Source organism: Macrobrachium nipponense, chromosome 20 (genome assembly GCF_015104395.2).
Source record: "Macrobrachium nipponense isolate FS-2020 chromosome 20, ASM1510439v2, whole genome shotgun sequence".
Taxonomy (NCBI): Eukaryota; Metazoa; Arthropoda; class Malacostraca; order Decapoda; family Palaemonidae; genus Macrobrachium; species Macrobrachium nipponense.
Window position 1 is genome coordinate 61,872,726 of NC_061089.1, and position 10,065 is coordinate 61,882,790.

General features: G+C 38.5%; 1 long non-coding RNA gene across 1 annotated transcript in view; it reads right to left on the minus strand.

Moving 5' to 3' along the window:
• LOC135226638 (uncharacterized) overlaps nucleotides 1–9,758 on the minus strand; it is a 45,824-nt gene extending 36,066 nt beyond the window's left edge. Inside the window, exons 1-4 of the long non-coding RNA XR_010317261.1 lie at nucleotides 9,583–9,758; nucleotides 2,595–2,672; nucleotides 2,364–2,413; nucleotides 925–1,000 (exon numbers count right to left, since the gene is read on the minus strand). This is a non-coding gene — a long non-coding RNA (uncharacterized LOC135226638). The remainder of the gene's footprint in view (nucleotides 1–924; nucleotides 1,001–2,363; nucleotides 2,414–2,594; nucleotides 2,673–9,582) is intronic.
• Between the last annotated feature and the right edge of the window lie 307 nt (nucleotides 9,759–10,065).

Genomic DNA, 10,065 nt, shown 5'->3' on the forward strand with positions numbered 1-10,065 from the left:
TTGCTTCTAACTAGAATAAATGAATATCTAAGCTAACCTATTAATATGGGACAAGGTTATTCTTTGTTATATGTAGTGTTTTCAAGTCAAACTAGGACTTGAATATGTAGCTTTGTAAACTTTTTTTTTTTCCCCTTGATGTCACTGGGGCCATGTTTATTGTGTAAAATATACAACAGATTCACTTCGTTACTTTCACTTCATTTCATTATAATAAATATGAGCTTTAAATATTTAGCTTTTATCAAAGGGAAAACAGTAAAATGTGTTCTTTCACGACCAACAGTTTTGATTAAAAAAGGTTTCTCACAATTTTTATTTATGGTTAATTTTAATGGTACTATACCAAAGTTTATGGGAGTTTCATCCATGCTGCCGATGTACGATAACAGTCGTTAGAAGCATGAACATATGTTTTCTCAGCTTTAGCTACACTTAACATCATTTGTAACATAACTACAGTAATTTTCTACTAAAATATGATGGTTGAAATGCTAGCAAAATTGCTGTCATCAGATTTGGTTGTTCATAGAAAAACAGCTATTTCTAATTCAGTTGTTTATGGCAGTAAGCGTTTATACAAGGAGTATGACGTTACTAAAGATACTTTTATCATTTTTAACCTAAGTCAAATATGGGATAGATAAAGAAAGGGAGGAACAGATGTTAGCCTCTGGTAATGTTTTTTAATTCTAAAAATTTGAGGGGTTACAAATTTACACAAGTATATTCAGTAATCAGTACTATTTGTTATACCAGAGTACCAAAAAGTCAATCAGTTGTATGTATACTTAAAAATAACCAGACAATGGCACTGCAGAATGGTGCAATTTTTTTTCCTTTTTTATTTTCTTTTGAAAAACACCAGAGTAACTTACCTAATACTGTACAAACATTTCTATTGAAAAACAACAGGTAACTTACCTAATACTGTAAAACAAACAGCTTTCAAACATTCAAGGAAGCACGCATGCTATTCCTCATGGAAACAGGACACCACCTGAAAACACACAGGACTTATTAACACAACTTTATAAAACTTGTGAAGACTGTAATACATTCAATACTTCAATTCCAAACATGTATCAACTAATGGAGGCCAAAGTGAAAGAAATTTCACTGTGGTACTATGTTAGCGACTTAATCTTGGTTGGATATAGAGCCCCAAAGTCAACCACCTAACAGAACGTTAAAATGGAAGACGCAAAGCTTTTGCTATGGAGGTAATGTGACCAACCTAAATGTAATACTTAAGCTTCCAACTACAGCCAACGCCCTAATTCGCAGATTTCTCTGAAACATAAACCCCTTTATTGGCTGGAAAATTTTCTATGAGAAATATCCACAGATTCCTATTTTCCTATGGAAAATATCCACAAATTCCTGTTTTTTTATCAATTTCATCATAAAATGCACTTTTTGATAAAAATATTTAAAAAACAAGGTACAGACAATTTTAGTGGGTTTTTCTTGAGTTTTAACTGACAAAATAGAGAGCTTTTAATTGTGTGTGTTTTTTCAGTCTATAATAAAGGTGAAATTATATTTTTCATCTCACATGGGCCACATCCCAAGCACCACTGGGTAACCTTTTTATTTTTAGAGCTGCCATGAAATGCGAGCTTACCACATGATGCATTCGATAGAAAGAAAGAAAAAAACTTTACTGAGCAATAGAAAAACTTAAGATGAATACTTTTAAAGTGTTCTTTATTTGCAATTGCAATTTTTTTCTAATGAAATTTTTCAACTATATGAAGACTTGACTTCATCTTAGTATAACAAAAGATTTAATTTTCATTGACTATGAAGCCATAAATCATTCACTTTTGAGAACATTTGAACAGCAGACAGAGAATCTGTTAATATGATGTGACCAACTACTAGAAAAATAACCAGTTAAAATCATTACGATAATTAGAAGCTTTTGCAAACTTTACAGCACAATCCAAAATAAATACACTTAAGGAGTTTTGAATGTGTTTGAAATGCATTTCAGTGTCAACTTATGTTCCAAGACAAAACTTCTCTTTAACATTTTCAAAAAGTTCCATTTTAACAAATAATTCGTATCATATTTTTCAAAATTCTTTGTATGCATCTGACATGTAAGATTTCTGTAAATGACATGCCACTACAAAGAATTTAATTGTATGTTAACCTTTGCTTTCAACACCAGCACCCCTGTAGCAATCTCATAATGTAACAAGATTAAAATTTCAATAACTTTGCAGTACAACTAGCCAATTTTGAAGAGCTAGGAAGTTTTACATACAACCTACAGTAGACCTCTAGTCTATGTTATGTTACTGAAGATTAGTAATCACTAAAAATACAGTTTAATTCATAAAAATGCTCCTCACCAGTTCCGAACACAATCTTGAAGTCTGTCCACCATCCCAAGAACATCAACCTGAATAAGGACACATATGCTTTAGTACAATACTTGACAATTAAATCAATAATCAATATCAAAACATCAGTCCGCCCTAGGTAACATCAATTATTACTCAGTTAAAATTTAACCCTTAAGCAATTCTCATCAGTAGAATGAATTTATTATTAGTGGACGGTTGAAACAGAAGAAAACACACCTGCAATGAACATGCTCAATTTTGATGTAACCTTGCTAGCCAAACTGCTATCCAACAGTTTCATAAATTAGGACATTCCTGAAACAAAACACACTTTGTAAACATAGTACACATCTATTTTATACTCATATTTTATATTTACAGTAAAATTTGAAACTGCAAATTCTCATTAAAAACACTCCTTAAAAGTATTCAAATTAGCAATAATACTTTTTGTTTAATTTTGCAATGGCATTTAAACTGGTCATTAGCATTCATGGACAATTATAAGTTAAGGTACAGGCAGTCCACCGTCATCAGTTCCGTTCCTGATGGGTGTGACAAATAATACCCACCACCAACCAAAACTGGGCCATAATAGCACCGATCCCTGGTTGTTGGTGCCGATAACTGGGAATCAGCAACAGACTTGTGGCAAAAATCCAGTTGTTGTCATCACTAGAAAGGCAGTGTAAAATCTGATCAACGATAACCAGGGACTGCTTGTATTCCTAATGAGAATTTGTTCTGAACATACAGTGCGAGTTAAAATTAATGTGTTCTATGGAACATGGATGAATAAGGCAAAAATATTTCATCGCATTCTTAAGAAACCTGTTTTGCCATTTTAACTTGACTATTATTAGTAAGTAAAATTATTAAAAAGACAACTTCCTCTTGCATTGATTTTTGGCCATCCAAGTCTTTTAAACCTTGCATGGAATTCCGTAATGCAAAACAACAATGACATTCTTTTTAATAAAATAACTTTATGCTTACATTGGCATGCCTAAATCTAACAAATTTGCAGCAATGCATCAGTTGCAGAGCACGCATGACACGACCAACAGCCTCATTCTGTTTTATTGCTGTAATGGCCATGAAAGAGGAGGGAGGGAGGACTCTTATTCAGGAATTACTTAGTATATATAAAACTATTTTATTACTGAATCCAACATCGACTGGGGGTGGAATAAATGGACAATTCTACTCCAAACCTTTATGTGAGGTAACGACTGAAATAGAGAGGATGACCAACACTGAAACAACGCTTGCTGCTTCCTCACCTTGTAAGAGAGCTACTGAAGGTGAATACTGCCCCTGGTGCTCAGCTCTACGTCGATAGATTTGCAAAGGAGGATAGGCCTGACCTCTTAACAAAACATATGCATAACAAGGTGCCCTTGCCCTGGCCACAGTACCACATGATCAAACAACTGGATAACACTTACATAATGAACCACTACCTCGACACCCTACATCAAGGCAAAGAAACAGATGAAAGAAGTCTCTCGTATACTTTTTCCCATAATACCATGCCAGCCAATGCTAATGGCCCAAGGTACTGCAATTTTCAAATACTGTTTAAACATCTTTTAAATAATGAGACATGAACATCAATTTGAACCTCCAAAAGATCGGCTGAAAAATGGACGAGAGGGATAAATTATGCTTATGGCAATGGCTTCCTGGACCCTAGAATGAGCCTTGGAACTCAGGTCCATTAAGAATGACAGAGAAGGCAAGTATGATTCTTGAAAGCACATTACAGATTTTCTGTAAGGCCCCTCTGATTTTCACAGTAGCTTGTAGATAATACCTAAATGTTTTGACTGGGCAAAAAGCCCTTTCCTCTTCTTCTGGGCCAAGGATCTCCATTAAAATCACAATTTTTGGAATTATTTGTATTTTTCCTAACTATACTAACCTGAGGTCCTTTACATAAGGAATTACTTAAGACGTAGCTGGAATTACGGCCATTACATTCTCGAACAAGGTGGTTAGGCAGTGACTACTGTGTGACAGGCGGGTAGGCTAGCCTGCCCAGATATAAACACTCCACTTTGCCTTTCATCCCAGGTTCAGATTGAGGGGTGGCATAAATATACAAACCTCAGGTTTGTATATTTAGGAAAAATACAATTTACTTCCAAAAATTGTGACTTGTTCCTGCACGATATACAAACCCTCAGTCCTTTACATAAGGAAGAATACTGATTGGTGAGAGGTATCCGAGTGAGCCTCCGACTCTAAATATTCATCACAGCCCATTTTCGGATGAGTTACGATTCCTCACTCATTTCGAAAAGGTCCAGAAGTCTGACTCTTGATCATGCAGCTTCTATACTCCGATCAAGTTGTCAGAGGCAGGGCACTCCTCGCTCTTACGACCAGAAAGAGTGCCCTGCCTCTGACAACTTGATCGGAGTATAGGAGCTGTATGATCAAGAGTCGGACTTCTGGGCCTTTTCGAAACGAGTGAGGAATCGTAACTCATCCGAACATGGGCTGTGAAGAATATTTAGAGTCGGAGGCATTAATGCAAAGTTCTGAGAAGGGTTTGCATTATTTCCAGTCTCCTTCCCCTTGCTAGAGGAAGGAGCAGGATTGCTTCTATGATTCTGATAAGAAACATAAAAAGGGATGCTCTATGTGTAAGCTTACTGCATCAATCGTCCGACCAGCCAATGTAAGTTTGAGTCCTATCCTCAACCCAAAGAAAGAGGAGTGGAAGGACGAGGTGGGGAAGGTGGAGAGGCCAATCACTCTCACATCCATCTTACCTCTAGAACTACACACCATAGGCGAGATGCAACTTGTCCACTTGAAGGAGCTGGGTAAGCAAACACAACCTGCAAGCATCCACCACTGGTCCAAGGAAATGAGGTTCCAAGGAAATGTGGACAGGCCCGATGGGAAAGATAAATATGTTCGCAACGACCTCAACTATCTTCCTGTCCAACATATTCTTTGGAGTGATGAAAGTACCCATCCACTGGTCTATCCAACTGCAGAGAAGTCTCTCATGGTCTCGTAATACCTGGAGAAAGACTTGTCATCTTACACTTCTGCAATGGCAGTCCGCGGCGGATAAAAAACGCCAACACTCCATGGTGGGTGTCGACTCTTATGGGTACAGCAACACGCCAATAGGACAAAGTAATGACTGATCTGGATCAACCAATACAAAGTCCATAGCGTAGCTCATGACTATCTCGACTTTTCAACAGCTGCCAACTGACTGCGCTCAGTGTGAGGCGACTAGGAGAGCAGTCATGCATCCGAGACGTAGTCGCGTAACACTTGCCTTTTGAAGGGTTATGGCAAGAAACCATACAAATCGTCTATCTTGTTCGCCACCGATGCTGGGAGACAAGATGAAGATTCTCTCAAAGCATGCGCCCATCAGATAATTCAATTGCCTTCTATAGACCGAAGTTCCTGATGGCAAGACAGAAGTTCTCATAGTAGTTGAATCTCAACTAAGGAGAAACAATACTATATGCCAGTGAAAGATTAAGGGGAATGTGGACCTACATCTTCACAGCTGAATCGAGAGAAGTTAACTCTCAAGATTCTGAACGTAAAAAAAGTACTGTCGATGACACCAACCAGTGAAGACGGGTTTAATCCCTGTTGTTTTACAGAGGACTGAAAACGCTAAACCGCTATTTCATAGCTGCTCGGTGAGAAGTCAGAGTTTGCAATGAAAGCGGAGCGTCTCATGGGCTGGATCAGGGAGGACATTTCTATTTACATTAGAAGTAGAGCTGGGAGGGCGGGGAACAAGCGAAGTCCTCCGTAGAAAAAAAAAAAACTCAGATTGTCTGAAACCATTCTGCGTCATCGCAGCGGCAGGTGTGATGAAGCGGAAGACTAGGCTAATGACTTCTAATGCCATGAGGTAAACAGAAAGATGATAGAGTCTAGTGAGACATCTCTGTCTGAAAATTCTCGCAACGGCAAAAGGTGATGCAGGAGAGATGGTAATACACATATGCGAGAATTCCAGCCAACCAGACATATAAATCTGTGATTGCCAGGCAGAGATTCGATTTGGTAGTCAATCATCGCAGAGGATGAGAGACAATGCCGACCGAACTATCTCAGAAAGCCAGCCGTACTGGCTGAGGTAGGCAGGCTGGCAGCGCCGCTGGCTCTCACTAACTTGTCATCCTGAGTTGCCAGGTAATCTATTCCATGAAGGAATGCGTTCGGCTAGAACCATAGAGCGCAAGAAAAATATGCTTGAGCACATGCATTTTAACCGAAATGGGAGTGAACAAAACCATCCTATTCGGTGAATGCAAACGTTGTGTTGTTGTTGTTGTAAACAATACCAGTAGTATCTCAAAATCAAAACCGGTAACTCTAGGGAGGCTTGCAAGGCAGTCCCGAGTTGTAGTTCAATTAAGAGAAGATACTATTTGTCTCTTGTCACATACCCGAAGAGTAACTACAGTTATGTACCTACTACTCGGACAATTCAACTGAGAACAGAAGCACGTGGCGAGAGAAATATCCGTAATATATTTGTAACTTCCTCTACATCGACATCCTTCATTCTGTAATAAAGAGAGTGAAAGTGAAGTTTTCCTGAAGGAAGACTTCTACGGTGATAACAGGATACCGAAGACGACTAGTTCAAGCCGAACTGGATGTTCCCAAAACAGTAGCACTGGAAAGGCATTCAAACTCTCGGTGTTACCCATTCTGAACGGATTGACGTATGTTCGGTAAGATCCTAGGATTGAACCAAAAACATAAGTCTCTCGGGTTTGAATTCTGAGGAGTAAACTCAACAGAATTCCTCTTACTTCCTTGTTCCATTCTGGTATAACAAAGAAGTAAAAAGAAAAAAAGAGAAGAGGATTGGCTGTTATATTGCCCGTTCTTCTCTATCCAGGGGGTGACCGCGTACCGAGGCGACGGACCTTCAGGTCCATCAAAGCCGAGCCCGACCAAAGATATTCTTCCTTCAGCAGCAGTAGTCCTCAATTGGAATCTGAATCCAAGCTAGAAGACTGTCAGTGCACATCTGAGTTTGTTGACACTTGGGATTTTGCAACAGGCTTGACTGAGGGGATAAAAACCCGTGGGCAACCCCAACAGGCTTCCTTGGACCTTCAATATATCTTCTCCCAAGTTCAGAGGAGCAGGACAGTGACCTCCATCTAGGAATACCGGTGGGATGGGTAAACACCTCCTCCACTTGCACTTCACTGGGCACTTCTTCACTAAAAACTTTGTCCATTAGGACTTTAGGGATGCCCCTATTTCAGACTGAACCTACACCACCAGGTTCAACTTCTCATCAAACTTGGTTTTGATTCTCAATTCAAGGTTGGCAATGGCATTGGTATCAGAAGCAGGGGAGTATGTGGAATTATAAGAGGAGGAATGAGAATAGGAGAAAAGTGTGTTACCAGGAGTTGAAGGAATAGCAAGGATAGGATCTGACTTAGGTTTTGGGGAAGAATCTAGGATAACAGAGGGCTATACTTCCACTCGAGCAGGTGCGTTTCTCTTCCTATTCCTTTCATGCTTTATAAAGCAATATTCCAGAACCTTCCATTTACTTTCACCCCAATCCTTACATTCCCGACAAGTATTCTCCCTTGAACATACCTGCCCTCTACAATTACCACACATGGTATGTGCATCATAGCAATGTTAGTTAGCCTAACCCTGCAGCCTTCATTACAATAGCCTACGCTGGAAGTAATGGAATCAGACGTAACTAACTTATCAAATAACTAATTCAACTGACAATTGTTTGTATAGTGTTTTTACATTATATATGGAACAAGTTGTTATTCAGCAACGGGACCAACGGTTTCACGTGACTTCCAAACCACGTCAAGTGAACTACTGTTACCAGAAATACTTATCTCTCACCCCTCTATGGAATGCCCAAGAATCGAACTCGCGGCCATCAAGGTGGCACACCAACACCATACCGACTTCAACTGATGTAAGGCAAGACAGCAGCTCGAGCTACAAGGCAAAAAAATTCACAACTTTTGGCATACAAAATCACTGGTAATACAGGCAGGATTGCAGAGATCAGTGTGTTGTCAATAGCAAGACATAAAACAGGAGGCCATCATTGGCTATGCGTTTATTTGCTTGTTTTTTGTATGGTGTTTTTATATTGCATGTAGCCAGTGCTTATTCAGCAACAGGACCAACATCTTTACATGACTTTCGAACCACGTCAAGTGAACTTCTGTCACCAGAAATACACACTTCTTACACCTCAGTGGAATGCCCGAGAAATTGACTATGCATTGTTACTACATAGCCTTATAGTGGGTGGGGCCTGCCTCCTGTATTCTCCAACTGATGCCTTGCCACAAATTTTTAAGTTTAGGAATGCTGATGAGAGCATAAAGTGCTAGGTAAGTTGCAAGTCAGTTTTTTGCCGTAAACATCAATTTAACAGTGCTCACAGTGCCATAACGCATTGTTGTATCAAGATACAGCGCCATTAACTGTATGCCTATTCTTGCTGTTAGCACTGTCATCAGTGCCATAAACTGATGCAGCATCAAGTTATAACATTCTAAAATTCCGTTAACACCACGGAAAAGGCGCCATAAGATCGAATTGCAGCAAGTTGAGGACATAATTTACTTGCTAAGTTACTTGTAAAACCTTAAGCTCCAACTCCTTTTACTTACATGGACAAATTAAATACTAACACTTATAATTGCTTGTATGGTGTTTTTACATTGCATGGAACCAATGGTTATTCAGCAACGGGACCAACGGCTTTATGTGACTTCTGAACCACGTCAAGAGTGAACTTCTATCACCAGAAATACACATCTCTGACCCCTCAGTGGAGTGCCCGAGAATCGAACTCGTGGCCGAGGTGGCAGGCCAAGACCATACCGATCATGCCACTGAGGCGCTTACTAACATTGATATGATAATGTACTACTATTTTAAAAACTCATGTTACTACAATATACTCTTAAAATAAGCAACATGTTAACAGAAGAGTAACAAGAACATTGGCTGATTACCGAATAAATCTTATAAAGTAGGAAAATTAGCAGTGAACTTACAGTTCTTACCAACTACAAGCATACATATAAATGGAAGTTCAATACTTCTTAAACACTAAGGCATAAGTAATAGCAAATATTCCCCCCCCAATAAAAAAAAAAAAAAAAAAAAAAAAAAAAAAAGGAGGGCAAATTCAAGTCAAGTAAGGATCTACCTTGTATCACTCCACAGTAACAAGACTTGCCCTTGCTGGATACTCCCACTGGGCACTGGTTTTATCTGAAATAGAAAGCACAGGGAGTATAGGCAAGTATATGGCTTCAATATTACATATTATGTATACTAATATATAACATAACATACAAATACATATATGCATATATATATATATATATATATATATATATATATATATATATATATATATATATATATATACTACATTGTATGTGTATATATGTAACCCAATTTCAACAATGGTATGAGGAATATAAAAGATGAGTATACTATACTTACATTTGCTTAACTTCTGATATAGTGTATCTCATTTCTCTTTTGCAAAACAAAAGTAAGTTTGCCATTAGAAGTTTCTTTTCCACCAAACACTCCTCCCATTGAACCCAAACAATGTAATTTCCAACTGATAAAAACTGCACAGCAGAAGAGTATCACACCACTAAAGTAATCAACCATACCC